We start from the raw sequence: 18,551 nt of genomic DNA, 5'->3' as shown, positions 1-18,551 counted from the left end.
GATGGTGGACTTGTCTACCTTTTCCCTGGAAGCTTTGGAGTTGAACCCTGATCCCAGCTCAAAGGGAAGCAATGATAGAATCGCAATGACGCATCAGGAAATATTTAAAGGCTGTTTAGACATCCAAGATTGAGTGATAAAAGGCTCACCAAACATCGGTCCGGCAATACTGATAAGGGAAACACAAAAATGTGTTTTGGGAGCTACCATGTCTTCTCATCACAATTGTATATGAATGAAGGGAAAGGTGGCTCTTTAAATATCGAATGCACCTCATTTCAGTGCTCCCAAAGAGAGGGTGTGACGCTAAATACGAGCCCACTTACTGTGGGTACCCCCCCCACCCCCCAAGCAAACGTCTACCCACCGGTGATGTTATGGTTCGGCAATGCCTAATGATGCTGCGTTAGTGTGTGCGTGTGTGTGCATGCATGTGAGTGTGCGTGTGTGTGTGTGTGTGTGTGTAAGTGAGGGCGAGACATAGACAGAGATAGGATCTTAGAACCCCAAGGAACAACTATGTAGTAGAAGCAGTAATGTATTTCCCTCCCCCTCCCCGCGCGCGTGCGCGCACACACACACACACACACACACACACACTACCGCACACACACACACACACTACCGCACACTCACATACATTGCATGTAAAAAAAGTGTGCATCCTCTGTTGTAGCAGAGATAATTCAGAAGCCTGTCATCTCAAAGCTCATGGCGTTTATGGAGCCTATAGGCCGTGACATTGTTGCTCTTTTTGAGTAAAAGAGGGCTTGTATAAAATAGGGGCCCTTGAGAGGAGCCCCGTGAAGCCGTATGGATATTTAATCATTTCAGTGCTGCTGCAGCAGCTCTTCTACGAGTCTGCCGGCACGGAGACGCAGACGTGGGGCACACAGCCAAACTGTGTTGTGTTAAGGGTAGACACACTGCTGTGTGGACCAAAGCCCTCAGGACCTCTGGCAGGGACTCTGGTGGCAAGGGTTCGGGTCAAACAGAAGATGATAGGACTTTATCATTGTCGATACTCCAAAATACTGTTGGTTAGATAAAATACAACGTCACTGCTAACACTTACAATTCGATTTGTGTTTCATCAATAGGGCTCTGTGGTGTCAAATGCTATTTCAACCAATCAGGAAGAGCAATCTCTTTGTGCTTAACAGGGTTAACATGTCGCAATAAAAGTCAAATGAAACGTTCCCTGAGAGAATTGGCTAGTGAAACTAGAAATTATTTATTGTTTATTAGCTTAGGTTTCCTGTTCAAACTGAATTGACAGGCGGGAATAAACAGTGAAAATCCTAGCCAGATATTTATTATTATTTATTGTTAGCCTATTTCATAGTTTACTTCCCCTGCACATATAACAGTTGGAGTTGAGGACATAGATAAACGGTTACAATATTATGTTTTAACCACCTTTAGCGATTTTAAGCTTCAATGGAACAGGCTACAACACAGTAGCCTGTGTATGTTTAGGTGGCCAACAGCTGATCAATCACCCCTACAGGACCCTGTAGACTTAAAAAGTTTGCATTCATTAGTACCAAATACGGAGTGAATATGTATTAAACATATAAACCCTAGTACAGATTACTTTCACATGTCAAAGAAAGGAGGGAATCCGATTGCATGTGGGATGCATTAGGCTCAGATTCTTGAGGTCCGAATACTGCTTTATCTCCATCTTGGACTAATATCAATGTTACTATGCCCGCATATCTGAAAGTTATCTGAAGCATAAAAGAACACGCACGCTAAAAAACGTCTTTATCACCAGTAATAGAAATTCCTTCTCTCTGGTCATCTGGGGGTCCCGGTTGATGTTCACATGATGTGGAGGGCTGCGGGTCTACAGGCAGTGGCTATCGCCTTGTTGCAGTGAGAGTTGGGTCCGACGTTGTTGGCCACGCTTAACCAATCCGTCTGGAAGGAGAACAGATAGGGAAACAAAGTGCTTCTGATGGGCTCGGTTCCAGCTGAGAAAATAGGGGAGAAAATAGGCACCACCACCACAACCACCACGACCACCAGACATCCTATGGTAACCCAATGTAAGCGGTGTGTTTAAAAAAAACAACAACACAGAGATGGAAACGACCCAGATGAAGTGAATATGAAAGTTGGCCAAACTCTCCAACGATTTCCCAACCACCGCTCCCAACCCGCCCTTTACCTGAATCCCTCACCCTATGCCCGTGATGATGATGATGACATGTCCGTCTGTCTGTCCATCTGTCTGCCTGCTCGGGGATTGGTCCTAACGTCCCGTCAGAGAACGAGTCACTCCTTTGAACATCCGTCCCACCCAGGTTGAGTGTGTATATTTACCCAACCTCTTGGTGACCCTGGCTAGGCCAGATCAGACCGTACCAGACCAGACTCAAAGCCGCCGATCCGTCTGAAGCAATGGGGGGGGGGGGACTTTCCATGTGTCTGCTCACAGAGAGTGTCTACACTAGTCATTAGTCTCGGGGTGAACGATCGCTGATCTTATCAGAGTGGTATGACCGTTGCAGGTAGAGTCAGGCCTTATTACAAGCAGTCTGGAAAATGCGGCGTCACCACTTCGGCCTGAGGTTGAGATGATTGTACCATACTCGGCTCCGTGTGTGTCTGCGTGTGTATGTGTGTGTGTGTGTTTCTTTGTGTCTGTGTCTGTGTCTCAGCACACTTCATTACATAAGTGTATCGGCGTCTACGTGTGTGAGTCACCGCATCTGCAAGGCTCGGTTACTATGAAAGTGTGGCTTGTGCCGTTGTGTGTTCGCGCACGCGAGCTCGCACGCAGCGCAATGATCCTTCAGGGAATGAGTTACTATGCGAGCCCTCGGATTTGCACAGTGCCAGAAATCATTTGTCCTACCTCTTGTTGCTGTCCACTCCTCTTCGTGGTGTTTTATTGTGTGCTTTTTACAGGCGGTCTGGTTTACTTTCACAGCCAGCCTTGCAAGATCCCTTAAGTGTGCATGCGTTCTTCCAGAGGATGACCACATCAACTCTTTTCATGCCCCATTGATTTTAAACACAACCGAATGGAGCTGCTGTCATTGTGGTGAAAGGGCATCGACGGGCGAGACTCGGACAAGACAGGCCCGGCCTTCTTTTTGTTTTTGTTTTTCAGTGATTGATTAGTTTGGTCTGGCTCTGGATGGAACCCTTGACTCATTGCTGCTCCCGCTTCATTAGTCCCGCCGTAGCTCGTCCCGCCAGGTTAGGGCCCGTGAGCATATGGACGCGCGCACACACACACACACACACACACACACCCTGTATGTTTGAATAGGTGTGTATTACCTAAATACGTGACTCACAGTAGGAGACAGACTAAACTATGGTCTTGCACACGCACATAGACACCCACGCTCAGAGAGAGAGAGCAGCCCTCTCGAATTCAAACGCGGCTCCCCTCAAAGGGGGCTGCCGGGTTTTCCGATCATTTTTCACCGGGGGTCAGCTCCTCCACTCCAGATTTAGCTGTCACACATTTCCTCCACCGCAATGGCCAATTAAAGTAATCAGAAACAGGTTGAAACTGACTTAGGCCATGGCTCCTGTATGGGTATGTATATTGGGGTGTGCATGTGTGCCTTTGAGTGTGTGAGTTTGTGTGGGTGTGTGTTTGTGTGTGTGTGTGTGTGTGCGCCGTGTCCACATAAGCACATACCTTCAAGAGAGACAGAAGGATCCTTATAAAAATAAGGAAAGGAGCGACAGGAGAGAGGCAGAGCGAGAGTACCACAGCCCACATACGTGTGTTTTTACCGACATGTGTGACTGACGTGTAGATTATTGCAGGCCCAGATCCCCGGAAAAGGAGCTGTGACTTCCTGCTTCTTGATTGCGATCCAAACTCGAAAACCCAAACGCCGTCATCCCCGCGTGAGTAGCGTCGGCGAAGGATCTGTATGTGTTCACGCACACACATACACACACGCACACAGGCAAATGCATGCACACACGCGCACACGCACACACACACACGCACACGCACACACAGACACACACACACACACACACACACACACACACACACACACACACACACAAAATCAGACACACATGCACATACACATCCATACATACACACACACACACACACGCAAAAAACTGCTCTCCTAGTTAAACACAAGTGACACGCAGGCTTTGCGCAGTAGCAGGGCTCAAGGGATTGATGAATAGGGCGGCCTGTAAAAATAAGCGTCTGCTGGTTGTTATTGTGTGGACACGGGGGCGCGGAAGGCTGGCGAAGACATACACACCACTGCTACTGCTACTGCTACTCCTAATGCTGCTGCTGCTGCGGCTAAATTAGACATAGAACACAACTTAAGTCAATAGAGGGAATGATATAAACGGGGGAATAGTCGCTGCTTTGCGCGCACTCCAATGTGACAGTGTTCTTTTTGAGGTAGGTCTCTCTCTCTCTCTCTCTCTCTCTCTCTCTCTCTCTCTCTCTCTCTCTCTCTCTCTCTCTCTCTCTCTCTCTCTCTCTCTCTCTCTCTCTCTCTCTCTCTCTCTCTCTCTCTCTCTCTCTCTCTCTCTCTCTCTCTCTCTCTCTCTCTCTCTCTCTCTCTCTCTCTCTCTCTCTCTCTCTCTCTCTCTCTCTCTCTCTCTCTCTCTCTCTCTCTGTGTGTCTAGCTATGACTCTCTTTCACCCCGCTCTCTGTCTGGCTCCTTTGGCATGGTAAAGCTGAGAGCTGGGCTTGTTGTCTAAATATTTTCTGCTATAGTTTGAAGACTCTCACAGGAAGGAGGAAAATAATTCGAAAGACAGACACATTTTATTTCTTTCTTCAGTGCCGCTGGTCTGCGGTGCACTTTGGTCCCAAAACCACTTCTCTGAGTGGAATAGTTATAGGATCAATCACTATAAAAATCACAGTAACATACAAAGCAATGGAGTCCGTCTCTCTCTCGCTCTCTCTCCCACACATGCACATGCGCATGCACACACAGACACACACATACACACCACATACAAACACGCACATACACACACACAAACAAACCCACACACATACACTTGAAGTGCTTATGCTGTCATGCCAGGAGGACAAGAATCTTCCTTGTTAAGAGATGCATGAACTAAAGACAAACATGAATTGGAGCTTTACTTGGTCTCATCGACCCGTGCAGAAAAGAGGGATGGAGGCTCATGGACTAATAAACAGAGCTACGCTGCTATCCATAGACAGTAGCAGCAGCCAAGACGTGGACTGCCCCTGGATTGGCTGGAACATCTATCGGTGATCCGTCTCTCTGAAGCAGATCTGTAAAACCAGACAGTAGGATAGTGTAATCCCTCCCAGTTTTGCAACACTCTCTCACGGTCGAGATGTGACTCCTTTATCCCCCCCCCCCACCTCACACACACACACGCACACGCACACGCACACGCAAACACACATTCATGTTCCAGCCCTTTCATATTGAGCCGTTCCGGTCCATTGAGAGCTTTTTATTGGTGCCATTAAACGTTGGATTCACTAAGTCCCTTGTTGTGGCATAATAATGTGTGTCTTTGAGTGCTGGGTCAGCGGGGAGTATGATGTGTTTTCCATGTCCCTGCTGGTAAGTCTGTGTAAAGGGCCCCCCTAGCCAAGTCAGTCTTTATGTTCCAGAAGTGCTCAACAACCTCATGAAACCCTTCGAAGGACGATGAATTTTGTCAGCTCTCGTCCAATTATGATTCGAATAAGTCAAAATTTCCGTCATTAATGTAATCTTTTTTTTATTCTTGTGTCCATTTTCCTTGATCTCCAACGCCCTTGGTAAATAGTTGTTTTACATACACAACATTTGTTTTCATTGACAATTGAACACTACATGATTTGATCTGTATATATTTGACACGTGTCCATATGTATGTGTACACACATTACCCACAGCTTAAGCCACCCACCACACTCCTCAACACACCGAAACACTTACACCCACTAACCAGCCTGATCTTCCACTCATATCAAGGTACCACACTGTTTGTCATTCTGAGAGGGAGGTTGTTGCCTTGGACCGTGTTTGATCTTCAAGACATGGCTTGTCTGATGTTCCGACGCGCGTCTCCTTTCCCGTACTCTGCATCACTCGTTTCTTCTGAAGGAGCTGACACACCCGGTGATTAGGGCCACACCCTGAATAGGTGGTTACACCTATTTTCGACAGCTCTTGCCCCTTCAATCTTCTGAGGTCTTGGAGATAGCACAGAAAACAGTTACAGTTCTGGCCAAAACAAAGTGTGTGGAATCCGGGAAGAAAATATGTGAGTGAATATGAATCAGAGCATGTGGCCGATTGGGAATGGCAGCAGGCAGGGTGCAGATCTAGGAAGATCCACTCAGTAGGCCGTGAAATTTAATACATTGTTAGAGAGAACGCATTAGACTCTCGCTCTCTCCTGCTCTCTCTCTCTCTCTCTCTCTCTCTCTCTCTCTCTCTCTCTCCCCCCCTCTTACGCTCTCTCTCTCTCTCTGAATTCTCTGGAGTCCACCCAAGGCACAGTGTGTGCGGATTGAGATGTGTGTGAGATGAATGGACAACGTCTCTCTCCAAATCAAATAAACTCAATCCAAGTGGTCCCAATGACAGCCAGTGGCGAAGCCAATCCCGGTGGCCTGAGTAAGAATGCAGATAGATGGCGGTCGGCCATTACGATTTTATCACTTGTTCAGAATGGAAACAGTGGCTGCTGTGACAAAACGCGCTCAGACAATGATGCATGGCGGTGGTGAGGGCTTTCCTGGAATCGTCGCCTCCAATGGAATCCGCAGTGAATGGAATCGGGTGCGAGCACCATGAGTAGTAAAAAGCGCACGTATACAATGGGTTCCAATGGAAACCAGGGGGGGGTGAGGTAGGTAGGGTGGGGTGACGAGCCAATCCAAGGGTCACAGTGAGGTGATTCTCGGTCATCTCCTCTGGATGTTGTTGTGATCCGTGACGGCCGGTTGTGGAGGCCCACGGAGACGAGCCAGGCATTTGTCATCGGCACGTCCGCAGTTACGTGTGATGAGTCGCTCAGCCGTGTGTCCGTTCCTTGCAAGCCCCCCCCACACCCCCACCCCCACCCCCACGCTCTGCTGCTGCAGGTGCTGACAGTGGGGACCCTTGGAAGCTCTGTCAGCAGCTCCGTCCATCTACCTCCCTCTCACCCCAAAAAAGCGATTGGTCACGGGGAGCCGCATGGGAAACGTCCCCTGGCAGTATCCTCATCCTCCTGTCTGGTCTCCCCAGGGGGGGATCTCTGGTGAAGTCGTCACTGGAAGGAGTCCTTTACCGCAAAGGATTCTGTTTGGATTGCTGTGAAGGATGTTGTTACTATTTCTGAGTCACATTGCCAATACTGCTTAGATTGAGTCATAGTATTGCTTCCTGCTGTTTTTCATTTTCTGTACTATTCCAAGACCGCTGATTACAAAAAGCTGATATTTAATGTAGGCTTCAGTATCTGTTGCTGGTGAAGTTATATGCGATCCACTGTGTGATCTGCGGAAATTAACTTTTTGTTTTCCTCGATTTTGAGTTATCCATGAGACCACAGTCATTTATCAATCTGTCTGTGTGTGTGAGTGTGTGCGTGTGCTTTGTGAACCTTAATCCAGTTTGGATAAGACTGAATGATTTCGGATCTGAAGTGAATAACGAATGCCTTCTGTGAAAGACTCACTGTCCAGATTCTTCATGATCTCTGTATGCCTTTTAAGCCTCAGCCCCTGAGCACGCCAGCACAGAAGTCATGGACGTGATGAACAGTGCGAGATGATACTCACACTGAGCGAAAACCCAGAGTTAAAAAATGAACGCTGAAGACAAAAATAAAAAGGAAAATATATTTTGGGGGATTTTTTAATTTTTGGTTCTTTGTTTTATCGCTGGATAGACGATTCATCATGCTTCCTGTGACTGTAGTCAAAATACATACGGCAGAGACATCTCCTGAAAGAGAGATGAATGCAGTCGAGGTTCTCTGCACCTCCTGAAACTGCTGAGAGGAGGAGGCGGAGGAGGAAGAGGAGGAGGAGGAGGAGGAAGACTTGGGGGTGGAAACATAATAGTTCTGACCCAAATAGATTTTACAGCCTCTGTAGTCCCATGCCGCGGAGGCCCCTCAGAACATATGTCGGAGAAGAAGGTGAGTGGCAGACGTCTGCTTACTCCTTGCGGACTCTCGCCTGACCAAACACAGAGACTTTAGTGGTATGCTCAATGCCACGTTGGCTTGGTCCTCCTAGTCTGGAGCGAGCCCGTAGAGTTGTTGCCGCCAAGTCTTACACAAGCCTCTTCTTAAAGCAGTGCTGAAATTATATTAAAAAAACAGGGAGGCTCAGCTTCAGAAAAACTTGGAGTGAGATTTGAGTGGCACATTGGTTTCTGGCGGGTTCGGGACCGGTAACACGTGCCGAAGATGACTACTTGCACCCCCGGCAACAGCCCAATCCCCTGGGTATTCTATGTCCGGGTACCTACATGCTCCGTCTCATCTCCATCTTCTCTGCAACCCATGTTAGTATATCATCCGCCAGCCAAAACAGGGCAACTTCCCTGTTTGTCATTTATTTGTTCTTAACTCTCGGATTTTGCTGCTTGGGGGTGACCCAGACAAGAGGCCTCTGTCCCATCCAAAGAACTAGCATCTCCCCCTGGAGCACCGGACCAATAAACCATGTACAACTGTCCTCGACACCCTGACTCATCATACGTCCTCCCCTTCTAGTCTCTCCTAATCCTCTCCTCTCCTTCACCTCCCCTCTCCTCTCCTATCATCTCCATTCTCTCATCTTCCTCTCATCGCTATCCTCTTCTCTCTCACCTCATTCTCTCATCTTACTCTGACCTCTTAAGTTTGTCTACTCCTTTCCTCACCGATCCCATCTCCTCTATGCTCGCCTCCCCACTGGCTCTATTCACTCTTTTATAAACGTCATAAACAAGGCTTCACATACTACTTAATAAACAAAAACATAAAGGAAAGGTCAGCTGTGTGTGTGTGTGTGTGTGTGTGTGTGTGTGTGTGTGTGTGTGTGTGTGTGTGTGTGTGTGTGTGTGTGTGTGTGTGTGTGTGTGTGTGTGTGTGTGTGTGTGTGTGTCTGTTCTGTTTCCCAGTAGAGATCAGATCGAGGCAGGCGTTCAGCGGAAGTGAGGACTTGTTGGTCACCACTCTGGGGACCAACAAGTAATCCGAATGTAATGTGAATAGCAAAGTCATAAATTATTTCCAAACAGCTCCTAACAGAGGTCTTGTTAGGAGATGGCCGTGCATCGTTTGATTATAAACAAGGTTGTATTATTAAAATGTTTTGTGTAATAGCGAAATAGTGTGTGATTTCAGTGAGAAATAGGAGGCTTGGCGTGTGGAGGGTGTGAAGAGGGTCCTTCGAGTGAGTCTCATGTTCAATGCGTGAGAGTTGGCAGCTCTGATAGAGGGCAAAACATCTGTCCGCTCCGGGTCACTTTGCCAGTCAACAAAGCCAGTGATTCAAAGAAAGACAGCAGATGATTTTACCCAAAGTGACCTACAGTACAAGTCAGTTGAATTAAATTGGAAAAAAAATCAAAAAAATAGAGAAACGTCATTAAATACAATTTTAAGGACTTTAAGGAACCCATTTAGGGAAAAGGAGAGGGAGATGGAGGGGGTGTCTCTGCAGCGTGCTGGGGGCCAGTGTTCTGTGCAGAGGGGCGGGAGATGTACAGCCCCGGAGCTGCTGGAGAGACCGAGGGGAGGAGCGGGGGTGTGGCTGGGGGGCTGGTGGACGTCTGTCTTTATCAGGGGCCGGCATCTCTCTGGCTGGGGGCCCCTCTCGGGCCCCCGCAGACAACACGGAGCCACGGTATAGAACGCATGGCGTGGTGGAGCTTAAGTCATGGAAACTACGGACCCCTGAAAGTGTGTGTGTGATTAGTTAATGGTATATCCTCACATTCAGCCCGCCCCCTGTTCCCCAAAACCACTTTTTCCTCTTCTTCTTCTTCGTCTTTTTCCTCTTCTTCCTTCTCCATGTCTTGATTCGTACACAGCCAAGACGGCTAACTGAAGAGTGTGTTATTGTGTGTGTGTGTGTGTGTGTGTGTGTGTGTGTGTGTGTGTGTGTGTGTGTGTGTGTGTGTGTGTGTGTGTGTGTGTGTGTGTGTGTGTGTGTATGTGTCTGTATATGAGTGTGTGTGGCTGTGTGTGTGTTTGATCAAAATGTGATGATGTTGGAAAAGGACCGATCTGTGTGTGATTTGTGGTTCTTAACTCAAAGTGCTTCCTCACTCCCCTCCAAGCAGTTGTCAGATGTGGATAAGTGTGTGTGTGTGTGTGTGTGTGTGTGTGTGTGTGTGTGTGTGTGTGTGTGTGTGTGTGTGTGTGTGTGTGTGTTGGGGGGGTGGAGGGGGGGGGGGGGAGACAGAGGGAGCCTGATGGGTTTGGGGGAGTGGGATGATACATGGAGATGGCGGGAAGGGGGGAAGGGGCTACTTAGTGCTACTCAGTTTGTCTGCTTCTGTTTCTGGGAACATAATATGAACAAATAGTCCTATAATACATACTTTTTTTATTTCATTTTATTTGACCTTTATTTAACCAGGAAAGTCCCATTGAGATTAAAAAACTCTTTTTCGACGGAGTCCTGGCCAAGAGGCAGCAACAAATAACATATGTACACTCACAATATTACACTCACAACATATAGACAGAAATTAAAATGATAAAAAAAAGTTACAAGTAAATTAAAATTCATAAAAAACATCTACAAGTAAAAGAAGTGGGTGCAGCCAGTTCCATGTGGTGGGAGCAAAGTGGACGAATGCCCTTAATAATCCTCCTCATCTATCCAAATCTTCTCCTCTCCTCTCTCCTCTCTCCTCCTCTCCTCTCCTCTCCTTTCACCTCCTATCTCCTCTCCACTCCGATCAGCTGATCTCTCCTCCTCCCCTCCTTTCTCATCCTCCTCTCATCGCTCTCCTCTCTGTACAAACTGACTGGAGAATGAACAAAAGACATGAGCGATAGGCCCAAGGATATCCCAAGGGATGGGAATGACAATGTTTTTATCTTTTCAAAGTCTGCATTTTGTTTAACCATGATATTTTTACAGTTATAGGCTTGAATATGAGATTCATAACCTTCCCCAATCCCTCTCTGGCAAATGTCCTCAGCTTAATACAAGCCTGTCAACCATCTTTATCCTTGAGTCGTCTTACACGAGGCTGCCGATTCATACCGGGTTTATATATTAGTGACGGTCATTAAGTCGGTAAAGCTACAGCTGGCTCTTCCTGCGTATTCCCTTTACTCAAACCCTCAAGGGGAAGATTGGCCCAGCAATAGGTACTTCAGTGCCATGACATGCATGGCGGTTCACAGCTCCAGAGGGAACACTGACTCGCGCTACGCTGACTGTAGTCTTTACATCAGCAGGAATCCTTCCCCGGAAGGACCCTCTTGCAGGCCAAGTCGTTGTCATGCCACGCTTGTTCAACCTCCAGCCCCAAACGCCTAGCCCCCCAAGCCTTGGGGAAACCAAAATCCGCCGTAGAGTTCACATCCTGGGGGAATCCAAAGCAAGCGAAGAGACTGAATAGAAAATGGGAAATGGGAGGAATGATTTTGGTTCCTCATTTCGCCGTCACGTTTGGTGAAATTACTCAATTGGCATCAACACTACAGAAACAGGCCTTCTTGACATATATTCATTCATGGCCAATGGTGTTCACTCCCAGAAGAGTGTATGTCTACCGAGGTTGAACACATAGCTAGACACTTATTCATTAGGACACTGTGCACTTTAAGCTCTTGCACAGATGCATGTCAAAAATTGAGGATTTCCTGTTGTGCACCATGTCTGCCATTAATGTCAAGTCCTTATGAATAATGCATCGCAGGCGGTGTTGATTATGTCATTATTCCAACGCTTAGGACCAGGAACAGATTGCTATGACTTCCGAAAAAGGGTGCCGAGTCTCACAGTAAATTGTATATTTGTTAAAAAAAAAAGTAGCTGCTATCTGCTGTGTTGCTATGTTCTTGCGGCAATGTTGTGGCTAAGTTCTTGGATACAAAAACATAGACTCACTTCGACATAGACATTGGTACACAGAATACATGTGACTTAGCTTTGACTTAAAATGTCTACCATTACGTAGAAATAACTTTATTGGCATGCATCTGTGAAAAAAATTATACGATTTGGTTTTTCACTTCAAAAACTTTGTGATGTTTGGTTCATTATCCTCCATTGCAATGGCTGTCGGTTGTGGGTGCTTCATCATAACAGCATGTTTTGGTTGGCTAGGTGGTTATTACATTCATCATAGTAACGCCCTACGACTACCCGTGGAATAAAACACCCGAGTCTACATCAGAAACCAACTCTGTATTCATCTCTATATAACAGACATTTGCATATGAAGTCCGAATCATTAGGAAAGGGACACGATTTTCAGATCGGAAGCCATCTGGTTTCAATTTATAGTCTGAGTAGCATGACCAATCTGGTGAGCGTGCTTTGGTTTTTTATCAGGGTTAACAGTCATTGTGGAGGGCAAACGCATTGGCTGGAATGCAATCTAGGATCCCATCAGATATCGCCTGATGACGATTGAGCTGTTCAGACAATTTTTGCATCACAACAATGTATAGAATGAACGTCAAATGGTAAGGACAGTTTAGCATGGATGTCCTGGCCACATCAAAAGTCTGGACACGCTAGCCCTTAATAATGAGTGCATCCGGGACTGCTTCTGTATTGCGTGGCATGGACTCTGACCTCAACACCCTCGTCTGCACCCCCTATTTTCCAAACTGAGATGAATATTTGCATACAATATGAAAAAGTAATAAAAGTTCATAATAAATATGTATCATCAAAGCACATGATGAACCCTGTAGCCTCAGCGGTGAAAGCTGACAAGCGAAGCACGCCGAGGAGGGATTGTCCTTTCAGTGGATAAGATTCAGCCCGTCCGACATCTATAATTATGCATAATATATAATTATGTATAAAAATTTAAGCACTTCCCTTTATAAAATCCATTTTTAATTCAGACCTAGACCCTGTGGGTGTCGCAGGCTCAGGGCCAATACCCTGGTTCATTTGAAGACCAAATGTAAAGCAAAACTGCAAGGTGTTGACAGAAATGACAAACTGTCGAATAAAGTGACGTCTTTGCAGCACGGCAGTGGAGCAACGTGTGGGCTGACGGGGGGATGGAGGTCGGGTTGACACGGCAGCCTCCCTCCACCGTCTCAGACGTCTGTGGCGTCTGAGTCCGCCGCGGACCGCAGGCAGCGCGGGACTCTGGGGTTTTCAGCCCCCAATGTTTCGAGGGGAAAATACTTTCCAGAACCATTCCATGAAAATTCAATGCACAGACAACGGCTCCCAGGGTTGGATTTTTCCGCTTCTTGAGGAATTGTGGGAGAGAGGGGGGGTTGAGGCAGGGTCCATTTCAGCAGAGAGAGTGTGTGTGTGTGTGTGTGTGTGTGTGTGTGTGCGTGTGTGTGTGTGTGTGTGTGTGTGTGTGTGTGTGTGTGTGTGTGCGTGTGTGTGTGTGTGTGTGTGTGTGTTTGTGTGTGTGTGCCTGCGTGTGTGAGTGAGTGAGTGTGTGTGTGTATGTGTGTGTGCGTGCGTGCGTGCATGCGTGCATGCGTTTGTGCGTGCATGTGTGTGTGAGTCTGTGTGAGTCTGTGTGTTGTGTGTTATTGTGTGTTTGTGCGTGTGAGTCTGTGTGTGTGGGTGTGTGTGGAGGGGTGTGTATATGCCCTATCATTACGACCCCCCCCCCACTGTGAAAACGATATGACAGTGTATGTGCAGACCATAAAATGTATAAGGTCATTGCTGAAAACACACACACACACACACACACACACTACACACACACACACACACACACACACACACACACACACACACACACACACACACACACACACACACACACACAGACACACACACACAGACTCACACACACACACAAACGCACACGCACACACACACACTCAACCACACATACACACACACATAGCGGCATTGCAACGAGAAAGAGCCTGTAACATACCAACACCACATTTTCTGAGGACATTTGTGCTTTGTCTTCTTTCTACAAGCCTCCTTCAATATAATGAAGCAAATCAAAATCAAGTCGTTGTCCGTAAGTCCTTCACTGAATGACAACCATTACACTGGTGCCTTGACTCCCACTACCACTGACCTACAGGCTGTAATGCCTCACATGAGTGATACTCTGACTCCAGCTCACCTGGATGACTCTTGGCCACACGGGTGGTGATCACCACCATTTCAGCCATCGAGAGCAGATGGCTTCAGCAGGTCCCTGACGCGGCAGTATGTCTGTCGAACGCTACTGGCCCAGGCTGCCTATTCCGGTCTCACATCACTAGATGCGGTTGCGCGTGCCATCCATGAAGATCCCTCTTTGCCATGGGCTTCAGCACGCAGGATTTATCCCGATGAATGGGTGGCTGCCGGGACTGCTCTGAGGCTTGCGGGCAGTAATCCCTACTTTGGTTACAGAAGAGATTTGCAGCAGGTGAGATCCACCCACTTCCCAAGACTGGCTGCCCTTTGTTGCAAAGTCTTGGCAATTACCGCGGGTTCATTGAGGACAAGATCAACGAGGAGTCAATTGCCTGAATGGTGGACTCTTTTTTCCATACCCACCGTGGAACAGATCTTTGGACTCCCCTCCATGATGAGGAGATCTATCATCAATATTCTCTTACAGCTCTCACCACAGTGTATGCCAGGGACATGGGAGAGACGGTGAACATGGGAGGACGTGAATAAATTCCGGCGAGCTGAACACATGCGACGTACTCACGTTTCTTTGTTTTATGCATACAGCTGTAGGGTTCATGAACACCACCTCTTCCTGACCCGTTCACCAGGCCAGGGGGGGCAACAATTCAGGGGGCTCGCCCAGAATTATCGCATTAAGTGACAGACCTCAGGTTTCCAAAGATGGCTGCTCTACGAGAACTACGATGGGATTCTTCATTAACTCTGCCAACACAGACCTGCTCTACAAGCTTGCAGTAGCAGTCAAAGACGAGGTGGAAGAATATTTTGCCAGGAAAGGAATCGACTGACATGGAACTCTTGAGTTCATTGTTGACTCTTTGCGAAGTGAACAATGTTAGAGTCTCGATGACTAAGGGACGGTGAAGAGGACACAGAGTCTGTGTCAGAGACTCAGCCAGTGGTAGTAGCAAGTGTTCACACAGAACCAACCTCAGTGGTTGCTGAGCAGGTATCTGGTTTGGTAAATTTAATAGAAAGTAGTGAATTTAAGATTCATGGTGGTGAAATTATGGACTTTGATTCTGATTTGAGGTCCAACAATCGACGCAAACCAATTGATGAAGGGCTAGCCAAAAGGTTCACAGAGACTGAGATCGTGCTTTATAAATGCTTTTGTTGATTCCTGAATATGACAGCTGTATATTTGTTTTGTAGTATCTGAGAAATAATTCAGAGCAGCCTTGCCTGTAATATACCGAAATAACATTTTATGAAGACATTTGTGCATCGTCTTCTTTCTACAGGTAGTGTGACAACCATTGACAACACACACACACACACCCATAATCCCACACAAATACTTACCAAGCATTACATCACTGCAACCCTGTGCTGTGTGTACTTAACCTGAAAGTGAAGGTTATTGCTGGAGGCTTGAATGCCATAATGATTTTTTGGCTGCCTCATGGCCAGGTGTTACACCCACTGGTAATCGTGTATGGTATTTCTTGGCCAATTTAATATTGCCCCAATCACTCAAAATCATTTAAGATCGTATCTACAGCACCAGAGGCGTAATGGTTTTAAACACACCTCTGTGTGTGTGTGTGTGTGTGTGTGTGTGTGTGTGTGTGTGTGTGTGTGTGTGTGCGTGTGCGTGAGAGAGGCTGTATTGAAAAACGATGACAACCAATAAATGAATTGTATGCTTCAGTGAAATGTAATTATTAATCATTTTTGCAAAAATGCTTGTGTTGGTTTGGCTAGAAAGGAAAACATGAATGGGCTGCAACACATTGGCTTCAGTGAGCTTGTTTTCACACATGTCTGAGGAGATGAAGACATTTCATATCACGTGTAAAGCACATGTCTGTTGAGCCAGAACACAATTGTCATAACAACATGCTATTTTCCTTGTATTAACAGCCTCAAAATTGCTTTCATTCATGTGGCGGGAAATAAAATCTATATTATTTTATTGAATATGATCCGTTGTATAACATAAATTCTCATGTCACACGTGACAAAGTGGGAAAGGGTACTTCTTGCTAGGCGTTGGCAACAATACGTTCGCTATTTGACCGCATTAAACAAAACGCCATTGTGTCGTACAGTCGATCAGACGACGTCTTTCTCTCAGTGTTGCCTGGAGCTTTGCTCTTATCACATCCCAGAGCCTGCACTAAACTCACTGGGGAGGGAGGGGGAGGGAGGGAGGGAGGGAGAGAGAGAGAGAGAGAGAGAGAGAGAGAGAGAGAGAGAGAGAGAGAGAGAGAGAGAGAGAGAGAGAGAGAGAGAGAGAGAGAGAGAGAGAGAGAGAGAGAGAGAGAGAGAGAGAGATGCTTTCAAGAGGACCCTTTCTTGAAAGCATTTTATGGAGGAATTCATATGTAAGTACGGCACACAGATGTTTAACCCCAGCTCTGTTTCGGCTTCGGATTCTTCTTTGAAAGCATGTTGTATGGATCAGGGGAATGGCGCCCAAGCTATAGAAGAAGAATGTGTTTTCGTGAACATGGAGCGGCCTTGATTAATTAAGGGTTGTTGTAGCCTCTCGCCACGTTGAACATACGTTTCACGATGCAACATGACAAACCGGAGCGCTGTGTTCTCCTGTTATTGCCACAATTCATCACAGCCATGAATTGACCCTCTCTACCATCTCTATTTATTATGCAGGATGCAGTGTGCTGATGTGTGTGTGTGTGTGTGTGTGTGTGCGTTTGTGTGTGTTTGTGTGTTTGTTTGTGTGTGAGAGTGAGCTGGGGTCCAATGCGATCAAGCCACTGTAACTGACGTGCTACTTAGCAAAGGTTTTATTTGTTATTTTTCGAACCTTTAGGGGGGTCAGGGGGTCAAACCGATTTCCAGGAGTTGCGCTGTAGGCAGCCGGCCAGCAATGTCAACATCATGGCCGCCATATCAGCTGAACACACACAGACACACAGCCACCCTGACAAAGACAACACGCTGTCACACGGGAGATTGAGAGGGCTATTGCCCCGGTAACAGGATCCCCGAGTGGCATCCGAAGATGTCATCAAAAGAGACAGACAGACAGCTGGGCAGACATTCAGACAAACAAGCACACGCCTGTGTAGGGGTCGCAGGCGGGCTGGGGGGTTTCTGAAATAAAAGGAAAGAAAAAAACAGCAAGGAGTGACGACGTGACTCCCAGGTCATGCTATAGGCTGTCTGGTGAAAAGATAACCGCGGCAGCATGACCTCATTTCCATGACATATTCATAGTTCTGCTAGAGTCTTCAGTGTTTTACACACTCTCTCCCTCTCTCCCTCTCTCCCCCTCTCTCTCTGAGGTCACTCATGTGTAGCCAAGGACTTTGTGTGGGGGGTTCCGTTTAGGACCCCCCCCCCCCTCTGCCTAGGTGATGAGACTGGGATCAGGTGGGGGTTCTCAGGGGCCAGCAGGGGACGCTGTCACACCATTTCCCGTACTGAGGGTCTGACAGACTGTTTTCACAGGAAGGACTCACCACCCTCACCTCTGATGATTACATACCTAGACCTGCTCCGTGCCATATCTCAATTCTCTATCCACAACCTTCTTTACAGACGCACAGCTTATATCCTTTAACACCGAGCTCTTCTTCCCTCGAGTGACAAAATACTATAACTGCCTGGCTAGCGAACCACACTCTTTATTCTGCTACCTCCCCCCCCCCCCCCCCCATTTAATGCAGTCACTAAGATTGCTCAAAATCTAAAGATACTGACCAATGGTAGCCAAATTAGCAAGAATGTTAGCCCTCCCACCTGTTGTTCAGTTATCAACTAACTACTCATGGGTAGATGCATAGGCTTTTCATTGTATAACTGTATACATTTTCAGATTTTATTCATTAACCATGAAATACAATATAAAGAAGAGCACACATTAGACCCATCTGTTTGCCGCAAAGAAAACGCCTTTTCACCAATTTGGTGAATGTATGGCATTGATAAAATGCTTTTTAATTTGTTGCACCATGGCAAACCCAAACACCCTGCCTTCCTTTCAACTTAAACAATCTCTTGTTGTTTTGGGTAAGAGTCTGAAGTCTGATGTTCTGGAAGTCCACAGTTAATTGTGGACTTCCCATTACTTTTGAACCATATGCAAACAATTTCCCTCTTACAACCTTTTCAATGAAAGCCTGTGTTCTGTTCCTTTTTCTGCTAGCTTGTTTAGTAACTCTGTAATAGGATCAACGTTATTCCTTTTCAGAATGAAATACTGAATTGAATACTTTTTCAATCATGCAATTTTTTAGTTTAGGTAAATTTTTTTAAGTTAAGCAGCCCAAA

Source organism: Gadus morhua, chromosome 5 (assembly GCF_902167405.1).
Source record: "Gadus morhua chromosome 5, gadMor3.0, whole genome shotgun sequence".
Classification (NCBI taxonomy): Eukaryota; Metazoa; Chordata; class Actinopteri; order Gadiformes; family Gadidae; genus Gadus; species Gadus morhua.
Note: the sequence above shows the minus strand (reverse complement) of the source record.